The sequence below is a fragment of the Bacillus rossius genome, chromosome 5 (genome assembly GCF_032445375.1).
Source record: "Bacillus rossius redtenbacheri isolate Brsri chromosome 5, Brsri_v3, whole genome shotgun sequence".
In the NCBI taxonomy this organism is placed as follows: Eukaryota; Metazoa; Arthropoda; class Insecta; order Phasmatodea; family Bacillidae; genus Bacillus; species Bacillus rossius.
The window spans coordinates 78,885,627-78,902,327 of NC_086333.1; the positions used below are offsets into that span (position 1 = coordinate 78,885,627).

Genomic DNA, 16,701 nt, shown 5'->3' on the forward strand with positions numbered 1-16,701 from the left:
ACAGGCTGCTACGTTGGGACGTCTCACAAGACAGCAGCCAATGAGTGGGTGGCATTTGACCGAGTGTACGCAGAACTATGGAGTTCATCCTGCGGGTCATTGAACCCGCGAATTTTTCCTGTCCCTAATAATAACACACGTAATACTGCCACTTCTGGTGTTTCACTCTTCACCCCGACTCTACGAAGAAGACTGGTCACACCTTAACCAGGGAACCTACGTAAAAAAAATACTGGTACCGAGTTCACACTTTGTTGAACGTGACCTTACAAGAATCAACTCGGAATGTTAACACTTGTTTGTGCTACAAGAGGTATCACTCGCAAGTATTCCTTGTACGCGTCAACACACCTCCCTGAGGGCGAAACGCCCGGCGGGGGTTTCACGAAGATTCAGCTCTATGGAACTAACGAGAAGTGTTCGTTTATATCAGGTTCAGGGCCGCACGCAAAAGGAAGGCAAGGTCTACGAGATGTGATCAAAAAATACGGTGAATAGTTTTATTACGAACAAAGTAATAAGTAGGGACCGGAAATATTCGCGGGTTCAATGACCTCCAGGATGAACTCCATAGTTCTACGTACACTTGGTCAAATATCACCCACTCGTTGGCTGCTGTCTTGTGAGACGTCCCAACGTAGCAGTCTGTGATTAGATAAAGCTTTGGTCGGGTGTTTCTCATTGGCCCAGAGGTATTCAGGTGAGTTGTGAGCCAGCAGCAGAGGCAGCACTGAGGTATAACTATTTGTATTTTAGCCTATCGCGAAATTAATTCGCGAATTTTTCCGGTCTCTAGGTATGTGTCCACTGTCGCACAGGAACCGCAGACATTCCACGCGGAAGCGAACGAGTCCTGAATGGACCGGCCGAGTAAGGCAATGACTTCTTTTGGGGCCGGCCGCCAATCACGAGGAAGAAACAGCTGGCGAGGCAAGCCTCCCTGCAATAATAAGCGTTTGGATATATTTCGCGTAAAATACCTGTCCCTGAATAAGAGTGAAAATAAGCTATATGTTGTAGTTCAGGAAGTCTTTTCGCAAAACATTCTCCCGATAAGCCACCGGGTCCCAAGTTGAAAAAATAATTGTTTCAAATATGGACAAAGAGTATTGGAACCTGTCAAACAGCTAGATTTTCCACGGTAAATTATTATAATTATCCCTATACTTACGTGTGGAATATATACCACGGCACGTGGAGTAAAATGCTTGTTCGTAACTGTGGTTTTTTTTCTTCCGGTGGTTTTCTACTGGCCGAGAACTTGGAAACAGTTTATCCAAATTCCAGAAGCAACAGTTCCCTGCCGTAAAGTCGTCGAACACGTCTAAATATTTTGCTGTTCGGAAGCTTCTCGGCTGCGGCGTCGCAGTCCGGTCGGAAAGTTACGACAGCGCCGTCCGGGGCTCGTAGCTCTGCCGTCCCTAGGCCAGCCCCACGATACCCATTTCCTTAGCAGTTATCATACCCATTTCCTTAGCTGTTCTCATACCCATTTCCTTAGCTGTTCTCATACCCATTTCCTTAGCTGTTCTCATACCCATTTCCTTAGCTGTTTTCATACCCATTTCCTTAGCTGTTCTCATACCCATTTCCTTAGCTGTTCTCATACCCATTTCCTTAGCTGTTCTCATACCCATTTCCTTAGCTGTTTTCATACCCATTTCCTTAGCTGTTCTCATACCCATTTCCTTAGCTGTTCTCATACCCATTTCCTTAGCTGTTCTCATACCCATTTCCTTAGCTGTTTTCATACCCATTTCCTTAGCTGTTCTCATACCCATTTCCTTAGCTGTTCTCATACCCATTTACTTAGCTGTTCTTATACCCATTTCCTTAGCTGTTCTCATACCCATTTCCTTAGCTGTTTTCATACCCATTTCCTTAGCTGTTCTCATACCCATTTCCTTAGCTGTTCTCATACCCATTTCCTTAGCTGTTCTCATACCCATTTCCTTAGCTGTTCTCATACCCATTTCCTTAGCTGTTCTCATACCCATTACCCATTTACTTAGCTGTTCTCATACCCATTTCCTTAGCTGTTCTCATACCCATTTCCTTAGCTGTTCTCATATCCATTTCCTTAGCTGTTCTCATACCCATTTCCTTAGCTGTTTTCATACCCATTTCCTTAGCTGTTCTCATACCCATTTCCTTAGCTGTTCTCATACCCATTTCCTTAGCTGTTCTCATACCCATTTCCTTAGCTGTTCTCATACCCATTTCCTTAGCTGTTCTCATACCCATTTCCTTAGCTGTTTTCATACCCATTTCCTTAGCTGTTCTCATACCCATTTCCTTAGCTGTTCTCATACCCATTTCCTTAGCTGTTCTCATACCCATTTCCTTAGCTGTTCTCATACCCATTACCCATTTCCTTAGCTGTTCTCATACCCATTTCCTTAGCTGTTCTCATATCCATTTCCTTAGCTGTTCTAATACCCATTTCCTTAGCTGTTCTCATACCCATTTCCTTAGCTGTTCTCATACCCATTTCCTTAGCTGTTCTCATACCCATTTCTTTAGCTGTTCTCATACCCATTACCCATTTCCTTAGCTGTTCTCATACCCATTTCCTTAGCTGTTCTCATATCCATTTCCTTAGCTGTTCTCATACCCATTTCCTTAGCTGTTCTCATACCCATTTCCTTAGCTGTTCTCATACCCATTACCCATTTCCTTAGCTGTTCTCATACCCATTTCCTTAGCTGTTCTCATATCCATTTCCTTAGCTGTTCTCATACCCATTTCCTTAGCTGTTCTCATACCCATTTCCTTAGCTGTTCTCATACCCATTTCCTTAGCTGTTCTCATACCCATTTCCTTAGCTGTTCTCATACCCATTTCCTTAGCTGTTCTCATACCCATTTCCTTAGCTGTTCTCATACCCATTTCCTTAGCTGTTTTCATGCCCATTTCCTTAGCTGTTCTCATACCCATTTCCTTAGCTGTTCTCATACCCATTTCCTTAGCTGTTCTCATACCCATTTCCTTAGCTGTTCTCATACCCATTCCCCATTTCCTTAGCTGTTCTCATACCCATTTCCTTAGCTGTTCTCATATCCATTTCCTTAGCTGTTCTCATACCCATTTCCTTAGCTGTTGTAACCCTTCTTCCTCCTTAATTGGAAGAGGGGTTGCGTCCCCGACTCACTCTGGGCGCGAAGGGAAAAAATAAATATTAAAACCAGGCATAAAAAGCTAAACAATATAAATTCCCCACACCACTGCCCAGGGGTCAGGCCAAAAAATTCAAAGGATATAATAGTAGAGTAACCATTAAACAAACAAGAGGCAAGACTTTGGACGTATGTTATTAAAAAATAGAAATTTGCAAAAATAATTTTTACTATACATAACCATACAAGCTTAGTTACAAAAGCTGACGTTAATAATGGCAGCATCTTATCCCCATTTGCGATACTAACAATAACCTTTAAAAAATCGTAAAAATATAAATACTGATAACAACAAGTATAAAAATATATAAGGGCGTGAGGCGTGGCCACTATAAAATATCAAAATTTACTGACTGCCCTAATACCAAAAATCAAACAAGACAATCAATACAAATATATAAAAAATCTACAAAAATAATACTGAAGTACAAACAATTTATTTAAATAAAGTTCTTAAACTCTCAATCAACGGTTTAGTCTCTCTTCAGATGTTCGTTGCTAAAGACTTGCCAAAAAAAAAAACAAAGTTAATATCCTAGGCGTGCGCTGGCTTCCTGACCTTCCTCACCAACTCCAGAGTCTAATGCCACGCCGGGCCATAGGTACGAATTCACAAAGACGTGAACGATGATCAAAAAAAAATTATCTTATTTTTAAGGGAAATGTAGCAAAAACTCTTCACGTAACATAACCATGTTACCACAGAAGTATTTATCATCAGCTTCAAACAAAGTCTTACTTCTTTATTAACTTGCCAATGATTTTATAAAAACGTAGAATGGCCGCACCAACCAACATCAGGCTGCGCATGTAGTCCAATACCGATCGCATACATTTAATAATACTGCACAAGCTGATATATTAGCTAAATGCCAACTTTACGTATGCAAATTCCGATGACAAAGTCTCAAAAACAAATTGCAAAATGTTCGTTTCTTCCAAACTTATACTTTTATTGCAACTACAGGCAAACGGGCGACCTTTTTAAAAAATCCCACACTGGAACAACGTGTGAAACAAATGGGCCTCTTCACCAAACTGGCTAATAAAAAGTTCCGTCCAAATAAAATTTAGTATGGGAAAATACACAGTTCACTAGGTTTGCCAAAAACCAGTGCAGCACCACGAGGGTAAAAATCAAAATCGCGGCCTCTCTTTACCTTGATTTCTTCTGTACCACAGGGCAATCCATTTGCCCTGTCACCCATCGTGGAGCCTCCATCCCAATACTCTTCGTCGCCCGTTGCCGTCCGGCACACCAGTCCGCGCCGTCACATGGCTCTCACCCTCGACGGTCGCTCGGCACCAACTCCCAGCTGATTTTTTCTTCCCGGCAAGCCGAATGTCTGACGTCATCAGCCAACCGCCGGGCGCTCGCCAAGTGGTATTTACGTGAAACACAATCGATGTTCTTAAACTCATAATCGATAGCTACCAAACGGCGTATAACTAATTAACAGAAATAAATATAATTAAAAAAATGTACAGATAAATTAACATTAATTAAAAAAGGCGTAAAAATACGTGAAATAAAAAACCATATAAAACTAGAGACCAGCAACAAAAATAAATTACAAGTAAAAATGTGGCCCTGCCGGCCACAACCTCCGCCTTGAACAAAAAAAAAATTTAAACAGCAAAGAAAATTTTAAAAATAACCACAACTACAAATTATAAAAAAAAAAACATACCAGAGTAAGTTCCAAATAAAATAAAAATAAAAATATTTAGCCATATTCACCCTAAAAGGGTCATCCACATTCATTTTAGGAACTCCGCCTTACAAACATTTTCAAATGACTAACATGGGCCTTTTTTACCTTATTATTTCTTTCAACTTCTTCCAACAAGACAGTAACCGGCCCTAAAATCTTTACAATCTTATACGGTCCATCATACTTATTCTCTAACTTAGAGCTCTGATACCCTACTTTGTCACTCAAAACAAATTGCCTGCATAGCACTTCATCACCAATTTTAAATACATTATCCACTCGCCCCTTATTATAAAACTTACTCATTTTCTTTCTAACCTTTTGCAGATTTTCGGCTGCTTCTTCCCACATTTTTTCCAACAAACGGGGGCTTCGGGTTTCCAAAAGGGCTGGACGCAAACCCCAACAATTTAGTAAAGGATGGGGTACATTTCTTCCCAAAAAAATTTCCGATGGTGTGAATTTAGTACCACTGTGTATGGTCATGTTAAAAGCTAAATTTAATACGTGGATAACACTGTCCCACTTCCGTTGGTTACGTTGATGAAAAATCGTGAGGGCCACTTTGACATTTTTATTCACCCTTTCAACCAAATTAGGGTTGGGATAATAGGGGCTGGTAGTAATATGTTTTATACCCCAATCTAAACACATCACTTCAAAACACTTACTCTTAAAATATGTAGCATTATCTGATACTACTTGCTCCGGGCTACCAAACAAACCCCACACTTTAGTTTCTAAAGCCTTAATAATATTCTCGCTTTTCATATTACGCAAAGGCAAAAAAAAACAAAATTTAGAAAAACCATCTACCGCTATAAGTAAGCAATTATTCCCCCCTAATGATCTAGGTAGGGGCCCAAAAATGTCCAAATAAACCCTTTCCCAAGGTCTAGTCAGAGCTTCAACAGAGTATTTACCTATCTTACTATGTCTAGATTGCTTAGCGCGCTGGCAATCTTCACAGCTTAAAACATGATCTTTTACGTCTTTTTTCAAACCTGGCCAAAAAAATTCTTTAGAGATTTTATCTATAGTTTTTTCGATTCCGCCATGCGCGCCTATATTAGAATCATGGTAATACCGCATTATCATTTTCCTTACCCCCTTAGGAACAAAAACTTTATGTTCTCCATCTTTCATCCAACACAAAAGCCCGTCTTTCATTCCTAAGTCTATAGTAGTATCCTGTCCCAAACGCGTTATTAAATCTTTAGTCTCAGGATCCTCTTTTTGTATTTCGCGCAAATCAATAAATCCTTGAGGGAATTCCCTCAGGATGTTACATTCTTCCTTGTCTTCAGTTCTCATTTCGTCTTTACACTGAAACTCATGTTCATCAAACATGCGCGATAAGGCATCGGCCACTACATTATCCTGTCCTTTCATATGTTTGAGGTCAAAACGAAAACGCGTCAACCGCATGATCCACCGCCCTATTTTCCCTAGTTGCCGCGGGTGGGAAAAAAGCCATGTCAAAGCCTGGTTGTCAGTCCATAATTCAAATTTCTCATGTTCAAGAAAACTCTCAAATCTCTCCAACGCAAATATGCACGCTAATGCTTCCTTCTCATATACACTGTATTTTAACTCGTGCTTATTTAGGGATTTACTAGCATACATAACCGGTTTTAAACCTCCCTCACGTTCTTGCAACAAAACCGCCCCCAGACCTACTCCCGAAGCGTCCACTTGCACAATAAATTTTTGCTCAAAATCCGGAAGTATTAAAATGGGGGGTTGAGCTATGGCTTTCTTTAAATTCCTAAAGGCCTGTTCTTCCTCTTCCCCCCATACAAACTTAACATCTTTCCTTTTCAAATTATTTAAAGGCGCGCATAGGTTAGCGTAATTCGGTATAAAACGGGAAAAATAACCAAGCATTCCTAAAAAGCGCATCACTCCCTTAACATTACGGGGGGCCGGGAAATTAACTATGGGGTTTATCTTATCTTGGTCCATGACCAATTCACCTTCTCGGATTATGTATCCTAAAAATTTTATCTCGCTACGGGCCCAAACTATTTTTTCCGGATTTACGGTAAAGCCGGCTCCCTTTAGTTTCTCAAGTACTTTTCTTATATGTTCTATATGTTCTTCAAAACTATTTGAAAAAACACAAATATCATCCAAGAAACTTATTACAAATTTATACTGATATTCTTGTAATATGTGCCCTAAAATTCGTGACAAACATTGGGCCCCAAAATTCACCCCAAAAGGCACTCTAGTCCATTCAAAGTGCCCCCAAGGAGTGACAAACCCGGTAAATTTCTGACTACTTGCTTCTAATTCACATTGATGAAACGCCGAGTTCAAATCAAGCACCGTAAAAAACTTGGCTTTTCCCAAATATTGCAAAACAATTTCAACTTTAGGCATGGGAAACGGATCTAGTTTTACCCTGTCATTAAGGAGGCGATAGTCAAGGACCAAACGATATTTGCCCTTATTTTTCTTATCTACTAAAAAGGCAGGTGAGGCAAAATTGGATTTAGAAGGGACTATTACCTTATTATCAAGTAAATCATTAATAATTTCTCGAAAGGCTTTCATTTTAGGCGGGGCACATTGATACGGCACACATTTAATAGGGGTTTCATCTACCAGCACGATCTTGTATGGCATTAGCGTACATTTGCCAATTTTAGTAGTGATAACATCCTTATATTCCTCGCTTAATTGCTGTATCTGCAATTTTTCCTTCTCATCCAACCTTTGCTCTAACCCTTCGATACCACCACAAACCACCTTTCTTTTTTTTTTATTCTCCCACAATTTTATCTTAATTTTATCATTAAAATCGAACCTCATTACTTTCTCGCCGCACACTATTATAGCCTTACTATCATTTAAAAAATCCATTCCCAAAACTACTTCATGGATCAAATCGGGCATTACCCAGAATTCACGTGTCCAAGATAAATGTTCCAATTTAAAATGTAAAAATACTTTTACCTTTACCTGAACCTTTTGCCCGTCCGCCATGGCCACATTAATGCCTTGACTACTTACGATCTTAGTTTTCAAAAATTTATGATCGCGCACCAAATTACTCAAAAATTTCTGCTGGATGAAACTACAACTAGCCCCCGTATCAAGTAAAGCTTCTATCTCACGATCATACAACCAAACTTTGACACATAAACCTCTTTTTGCCTGAATGACCGCCAAACTATGCTTATTGTTAAATCGATATTTCTTAACTTCCTTACGGAAATTACATTTCCCGCTATTATGACCATCTTTATTACAAAAACCACAAACTAATTTTTTCTTGCGATTACATTTTTTTATCAAATGGTCCATGCTGCTACACCTAAAACATGTCTTGTGTCTTTCCTGCTCCGGTTTCTTTTTAAAGCAAAATTTTTCTAAATGACCATATTTGCCACAAAAACCACAAACAAATTTATTAACCTCCGAAACCGAGCAATCCTTAGCAAAATGCCCTACCTTATTACACTTAAAACAAGTCTTATCAATTATTTCATTACCCGGCGTTTTAAAACAAACCGGTTTAAAATTGATTTTGCCTTTACACTTATCGAATTCACATTTAGCGTAAAAAATATTATCTACCTGGATAGCCCAAGTGTTGAGTTCCTCCACACTATTAGGTCTGCCAATAAATGCGCATTCGTGTCTGATGGCAGGATTTAGATTTTCCAAAATAATAGCTACAAAACGGTGATCATCTAACTGCAGACCAAATACATTAACGTGATTTCTAATATCCTGTATAAATTCTAAGGTGCTTTCATTTTCCCGTTGAAAACGGAAAATCAATTCCTTAATTAGATCGTCCTTCACCCTCTTAGGGCACAAATATTCCCACAAATTCTCTTTCACTACCGACCATCCAACAGACTTATTTATACCTGACGTAATCACGTCTCTAGCGATCCCGCTACATTTAGTCGAAATACACCTTAACAATTCTTGCTCATTTTGTAAACAACAATTAGTTTTCAAACTATCTACTCCCAAGCAAAACTTTATTAAATCTCTTGGCCCACCGGAACATAAAGATGGCAACCTATCCAGTTCTTTGAAAAGTAATTTACTTTGCATAGCAGTATTCAATGAATTTACTTGGCTGATCTCCGAATTCTCCACATTTTCCTCAACAGGTTTTTTCCTCCCTTCTTTAATGTGGGTACTTAATTTCCTGCGTAAGGTATCAATGTCATCCTCCAGACCACTCTCTACTCCCGCTGCTTGCAAATTAGCGTAAACCTGTTCTTTGGGAAGTTTATAAATCCAAGAAACTGCCATTATTAAAAAAATCAAAAAGGTCAGCAAAATCGCAAAAGTCCAAAGTCTCTGCCTAGCAGAGTGGCGCAGGTTGTAACCCTTCTTCCTCCTTAATTGGAAGAGGGGTTGCGTCCCCGACTCACTCTGGGCGCGAAGGGAAAAAATAAATATTAAAACCAGGCATAAAAAGCTAAACAATATAAATTCCCCACACCACTGCCCAGGGGTCAGGCCAAAAAATTCAAAGGATATAATAGTAGAGTAACCATTAAACAAACAAGAGGCAAGACTTTGGACGTATGTTATTAAAAAATAGAAATTTGCAAAAATAATTTTTACTATACATAACCATACAAGCTTAGTTACAAAAGCTGACGTTAATAATGGCAGCATCTTATCCCCATTTGCGATACTAACAATAACCTTTAAAAAATCGTAAAAATATAAATACTGATAACAACAAGTATAAAAATATATAAGGGCGTGAGGCGTGGCCACTATAAAATATCAAAATTTACTGACTGCCCTAATACCAAAAATCAAACAAGACAATCAATACAAATATATAAAAAATCTACAAAAATAATACTGAAGTACAAACAATTTATTTAAATAAAGTTCTTAAACTCTCAATCAACGGTTTAGTCTCTCTTCAGATGTTCGTTGCTAAAGACTTGCCAAAAAAAAAAACAAAGTTAATATCCTAGGCGTGCGCTGGCTTCCTGACCTTCCTCACCAACTCCAGAGTCTAATGCCACGCCGGGCCATAGGTACGAATTCACAAAGACGTGAACGATGATCAAAAAAAAATTATCTTATTTTTAAGGGAAATGTAGCAAAAACTCTTCACGTAACATAACCATGTTACCACAGAAGTATTTATCATCAGCTTCAAACAAAGTCTTACTTCTTTATTAACTTGCCAATGATTTTATAAAAACGTAGAATGGCCGCACCAACCAACATCAGGCTGCGCATGTAGTCCAATACCGATCGCATACATTTAATAATACTGCACAAGCTGATATATTAGCTAAATGCCAACTTTACGTATGCAAATTCCGATGACAAAGTCTCAAAAACAAATTGCAAAATGTTCGTTTCTTCCAAACTTATACTTTTATTGCAACTACAGGCAAACGGGCGACCTTTTTAAAAAATCCCACACTGGAACAACGTGTGAAACAAATGGGCCTCTTCACCAAACTGGCTAATAAAAAGTTCCGTCCAAATAAAATTTAGTATGGGAAAATACACAGTTCACTAGGTTTGCCAAAAACCAGTGCAGCACCACGAGGGTAAAAATCAAAATCGCGGCCTCTCTTTACCTTGATTTCTTCTGTACCACAGGGCAATCCATTTGCCCTGTCACCCATCGTGGAGCCTCCATCCCAATACTCTTCGTCGCCCGTTGCCGTCCGGCACACCAGTCCGCGCCGTCACATGGCTCTCACCCTCGACGGTCGCTCGGCACCAACTCCCAGCTGATTTTTTCTTCCCGGCAAGCCGAATGTCTGACGTCATCAGCCAACCGCCGGGCGCTCGCCAAGTGGTATTTACGTGAAACACAATCGATGTTCTTAAACTCATAATCGATAGCTACCAAACGGCGTATAACTAATTAACAGAAATAAATATAATTAAAAAAATGTACAGATAAATTAACATTAATTAAAAAAGGCGTAAAAATACGTGAAATAAAAAACCATATAAAACTAGAGACCAGCAACAAAAATAAATTACAAGTAAAAATGTGGCCCTGCCGGCCACACTGTTCTCATACCCATTTCCTTAGCTGTTTTCATGCCCATTTCCTTAGCTGTTCTCATACCCATTTCCTTAGCTGTTCTCATACCCATTTCCTTAGCTGTTTTATACTATTTCCTTAGCTGTTTTCATACCATTTCCGTAGCAGTTTTCATACCCATTTTCTGTTAGCACGCCTGCTCTCGTGAAGGTAACATTCCAGTGCCCTTCCAAGGGGTCTGGTTCTGGGTATTAAAAGTATTTATACCCGAAGTCTTAGCCAAAACCGTAATAGAACGTGTTCTATTTTTCTTACTCCCACGAGACGAAGTAGTCAAGATGGCGGACCCGCGTGAAGCAACATACGCCCGTTCATATAGTCTCTTTCGTACACATTAGGAGACGTAACAAACGTAATGGTATGCCAAATGAAACTATATGATGGTAAAACTACTCTGGAATATATTAGGTTGACCAAAATAAAAATAGAAAGAAGTGATCGCAAGTTAAAAAATACGTAATAACACAACATTACAGTGTTAATAACTAGCTCCCCCCCCCCCCCCCAAAAAAAAAAACCAATCACCCCATTTTCCTGGGACGAGTTCGAGTTACGAGCGAAATTTTCGTTCTGGAGTAATGAGCATGATACTATTTAACACTCAATATCGGACACTCGGCCTGTTAGCATGGAGAAACATAGAAAAACATGGACACTAGCCCTGCCCTGAGAGAGTTGTATAGAACTTTGCTTGAAAAGTAGAGGGAAATTACTTAATTACTAATGACTAGGATAAATGGCATGGTATGTGTAGGAATTCTGAACAAAAAAAACTTACTGTAATTTGTTTTTAACTATTCATAAAATCGTTGACAATGCTTAATGGAAACAGTAATACCTGAAAAATAAAAATCACTTCTGATGATAACTGTCTCTAATGGTCTCGCTTACGTCGACAAATTATATAAAGGAAATGTATAAAACAACATGTTATTACGTCACGCGTGAGTGCGTAAACCATGTTCAATATCAGTGTCAAAATATTGCTAAAGGCAAGCTGTGCATGCAGAAGAACGTATTTATCTCTCAATTCAGACCTACCTTTAAGAAAACGGAATTGTGATGATAGCCTTTATCAGAAAAATGACAATTTAATACACTGTGATCATGTTGCCAAGAAGGCGTGTGTGTTACGTGTGTTACGAACACGAAAACACAACCCAACACACGGCCCAACCACTTTGGTTGAGTACAATAGTAACACTACTTTAACTCTAACACTATAGAAAAATTAAAACGACGGTGGCTAAATACCTTCACTGCTCCTATAGTTAAGGCCGGATCCAAAATGATGGTCAGGGAGGCCAATTTTTTTAAAAATATAATTTCAGTACATTTAGTATTTAAATATTTAGTACATTTTATTTGCAGCTCAAAAACGCCCTGTTATCTATTATAGCACTGCAGAAAATAATAATAAAATGTAAGGTTTTCGTTGTTTTTTTTTTTTTTTTTTTTTTTACTATTGCACGCACATCCTTGCGTGGCTGAACAGTGATTTTCCGTTTAATATCTAAACCAGTGAGCCCTGCGGGAAAACCTGTAAATGCGGTCTCTCGGGTCGTTACCACAACGCCGAAATACCATAACGCCGAATGTCAAAATTGACCACTACGCCGACAGCTAGAAAACTGCTGTGTACCACAACGCCGAAATAACAACTGAATGAATTTGTGTGTGTTTCTTAAATGTACCTTAACGCCGGAATACCACAATCAAACCTAACCTTACCTAACCTAACCTATAGCGTAATATAACCTAACCTAACTTAACCTAGCCTATACTAGCCTAGCCTAACCTAGCCTAACCTAACCTTTGTGGCAGTTATGCAATGACAATTTTCGGCGTTAGTGTATTTCGGCGTTGTAGTAATTCGGCGTTGTGGTCAATTTCACAATTTGGCTTTCGGCGTTGTGGTATTTCGGCGTTGTGGTGCGCCACGCGCTCTCTCTAGTCTCCGGCATGCTAAGGTTCGCCACATTCTATATAACACGTCACTGATCGATCCGGCCGCATTCAGATTTTTTTTTTGTGTGGATTCGGGCGTTTGTTGCCAAGACGCGGCATTGCGCTGCCCGAGTTTTTAGTTCGTTCAATTGTTTTTTTTTTTGTTTTTTTTTTTTTTTTTTAAATAGTTCCGAACCACGGATGCATCAGGAATAAAATCGTATGTAGCACTAATGTGTATAATTGATTGCTACAGAGCAGATTATAAATACATTTTCTTAAATATCTTTGAAATAATTAAGGTTTATTCAGTGACCATATTTCAACTGTTTCAAATTTCGATAATCCGGCAGGGCAGTGGTCCCGAATGAGCCGTATGCAAGAGCTGCGTTTATTACAGTAATGACGTAATAAAAAACAAAAATTGGTTGTCTGTAAAGTCGGTTTACGGACGATAGTTTAACGTGACGTCATAACAAAACATTGATGAAATGATTGCATACTTTTATGAATAAAATTGAATCATTTTTATTGAGTTATAACTATTTTGTATGGATACAAAGGAGTGAAATGATATCTACAATTTAATTGATAAATTTACTTTTATTTGCACTTATTAATTAAAATATGTTTATTACTTTAACGCAGAGATTATTTTAACTATAACTTTTATACATGTTTGCTATTTAACTTCTTCCAATCTGTGTTATTCTGTTAAGGATAGGACGATGACAGGAAAAGTAGGAAACGAATGGGAGTGTTTGAAGTTTAATGTGCCTCGAAAACGTCAAATCGATGGTTGTTCCAATCGAGTGGAAGAGAGATAGATGCGGCGCAAGCGTACAATGAGCGTAACGGAACACAGCGTAACGGGACAATGTGCGTTTCGGGACACTTTTTCGTGCGTGCAGCCGGCGTTCATCGATTTATTAGACGTCACGTCAAAAATGACGAGATATCAGTGCAGACTGCGTGAGAAGCCGTCACTACGGCTACTGCCGTAGCCCCATTGTGGCGAAGAATAGGTACGTGGGCGATTAAAGAGGTTATAAAAGTGAAATAAATATAATAATGATAAAACGAATGTCGTGTGCGAAATAATTTTTATGCGTAAAAAAAGAAATCGTGTTTCTATAACTTTAAAAATCACTGTACATTTATTTTTATTATGTAGCGAAGATTATTGTGAGTTAAATTGATATATGTTTAAAAGATTCATAAATTCAAAATAGTATAAGTTCAATATTCCCGTTATTATTTGTAATGCGTTATTTAATTTCAATATGAGATTAAAAATTGACAAGTTTGGAATAGCTCATACCAAAAATAGACCTTGATAGTGAGACATGATTTGAAAAATATTTTTGAGGTTCGTTATCTGTCCAAAATTTATTTGATGTAGAAAATTAGGAGCCATTTTCCGTCCAATACTACCCCTCAAGCTCTATTGTCAAATGCAGTTGGAGACAAGTATTTGACACTTTCACGGGGCCTTTAGCGTCAGTAGTAAGGTAAGATTATTGACGTGACGTCTAATAAATCGATGAACGCCGGCTGCACGCACGAAAAAGGATTACACATTGTCCCGTTACGCACATTGTCCCGTTATGCTGTGTCCCGTTACGCTCATTATACACTTGCGCCCCATCTATCTCTCTTCCACTCGATTGGAACAACCATCGATTTGACTTTTTCGAGGCACATTAAACTTGAAACACTCCCATTCGTTTCCTTCTTTTCCTAAAATAGTCCTATCCTTAACAGAATAACACAGATTGGAAGAAGTTAAATAGCAAACATGTATAAAAGTTATAGTTAAAATAATCTCTTCGTTAAAGTAATAAACATATTTGAATTAATGAGTGCAAATAAAAGTAAATTTATCAATTAAATTGTAGATTTCATTTCACTCATTCTTTGTATCCATACAAAATAGTGATAATTCAATAAAAATGATTCAATTTTATTCATAAAAGTATGCAATCATTTCATCAATGTTTTGTTATGACGTTGTCACGTTAAACTATCGTCCGTAAACCGACTTTACAGACAATCAATTTTTTTAATACACGTGTTTCGAATTTTAAATTATTGTTTCAACTCCCTCGCTAATGAAAAAGGCCGGCCGACGCGGCGGGGTACCGACTCCCACGCGCGGCTGCTGATTGGCGAACCGGCCGCTCCCCGCGCGCGGAGCCCCGCACAAGTCCGCGCCGCCCTCCCCCGCGGCGAACCCGCTCCCAGCATCCGCGCTCGGCCCCGCCGCCCATCGATCCGAGGCCATCTCCCCGCGCTAGTTCATCCGCGCGACGGGAGATGTCGCCGACGGAAATAGCTCCACCCCGACCTGACGTGCACGAACGCTTCTTTGCGATTGGGCGTACACTAAGACGAGCGTATTTAATTTTATCTGGCAGAGAAGATAAGTAAAATTATTACGATTCTGTACGTAAAAATATTTTTGTGATCAGTAAAGAAAAATATATATATGTATTTTTTTTTTTCACATTAAAACATACTAAATAGGCTACGATTAACTGTTGTCAAGTAAAACGAGTAGGTCTACCTACCGCAGAAGTAATGAAGTCAAAATGCACATCGATATGCATCTTGAGTTTTTTTTTTAAATATACTTAAACTTAAGTTACACCAAAACCACGATGTGACGTAAGATCTTAGATAGTTTCGTTTAGGTTCGTTCACTTACAAGCAGGAGCATACGCATGTGTAGGATGAACTCGTCCTCCCCATTCCTACAAACTCACGAAATCTTAAAAAATCGATCATCCCATCCAACAAATGAAAAGAATGTTAAACCAAATAATGGGCAAAGGGTCCTTCCTATCGCCTCACCAATAATGATATTATACGTACGCTCACGACAGCGACTAATGATAGTTATGCAACTGATAATATGAGATGTCTCGTGAAACAAACAACACATGACATCACGAACCAGCAGATAGGGAATGCTTGGAACATCCGCCCACGTGAGGATGGTTTACGTTTCGCGGGGCACGGAACACGGGAGACGGGTTGTCCAAGTTCCCAGTTCCACGCGACGCTGTTCCGTCACAATTACAACTAATTAGCGCCGCGAAGTGACAGCGACGTACCTCCAACTCCGGATGAGCTCAGCGTGTCTGCCGGGGTCCACGGGCAGACATCTGCGCGCGCCCAGATCGCGAGATCACGCACTCACGCGCACCAGCGACGCCCGCGCGCGCGCGGAACGAACACACGGGCACGTTCGTTCCGCCGCGGGACGTACGCGCTCACACGTGCAGGGTCAACACGTCGGTGGCAGACTGCCTCTCGGCCGCCAGCGACGTCGCAGCGCGCAGGTCGCGCGCGCCCGGACCGCCAGCGCGATCCTGCGGCCGCAGCGGGAACTACCTCAAGCGCGCCCGGCCTCCAACTGGCGGTACGCGAGCCATATTCGGCTCGTTCAAATTAGATTTGTCACGGCTCTAGTGACTTGTATCTCCTTGCAGTAATTATAATAAAAACTAATTATTTTCTTCTTCTGTCCATCCCGTAATTTATTGACGATCAGTAAATTACGATTTATCAAAAGAACTGTTATAATCATCTGATCTGCTGATATAAAGAATGTCACATGCGATTTTTATAGTTATCTGCTTACTACTTAACAGAACCACAATTATTTTCAAGAAATTACTATTTGTAAATTTATTAATTATGGCATGGATTTAAAACAATTTGTTTTTTTACTTATTACAACTTGACCTTTGACATGCGCTTAATTAACGGCTAGTTGCTATCAAATATTGTA

General features: G+C 39.4%; 1 protein-coding gene across 3 annotated transcripts in view; it reads right to left on the minus strand.

Annotated features, from left to right (window-relative positions):
- LOC134532075 (serine/threonine-protein phosphatase 2A regulatory subunit B'' subunit beta-like) overlaps positions 1–16,198 on the minus strand; it is a 191,862-nt gene extending 175,664 nt beyond the window's left edge. For all 3 annotated transcript variants that reach the window (XM_063368270.1, XM_063368272.1, XM_063368273.1), the window contains exon 1: positions 16,022–16,198. The gene's annotated coding sequence lies outside the window, so the exon portion shown is untranslated. The remainder of the gene's footprint in view (positions 1–16,021) is intronic.
- Positions 16,199–16,701: the final 503 nt, after the last annotated feature.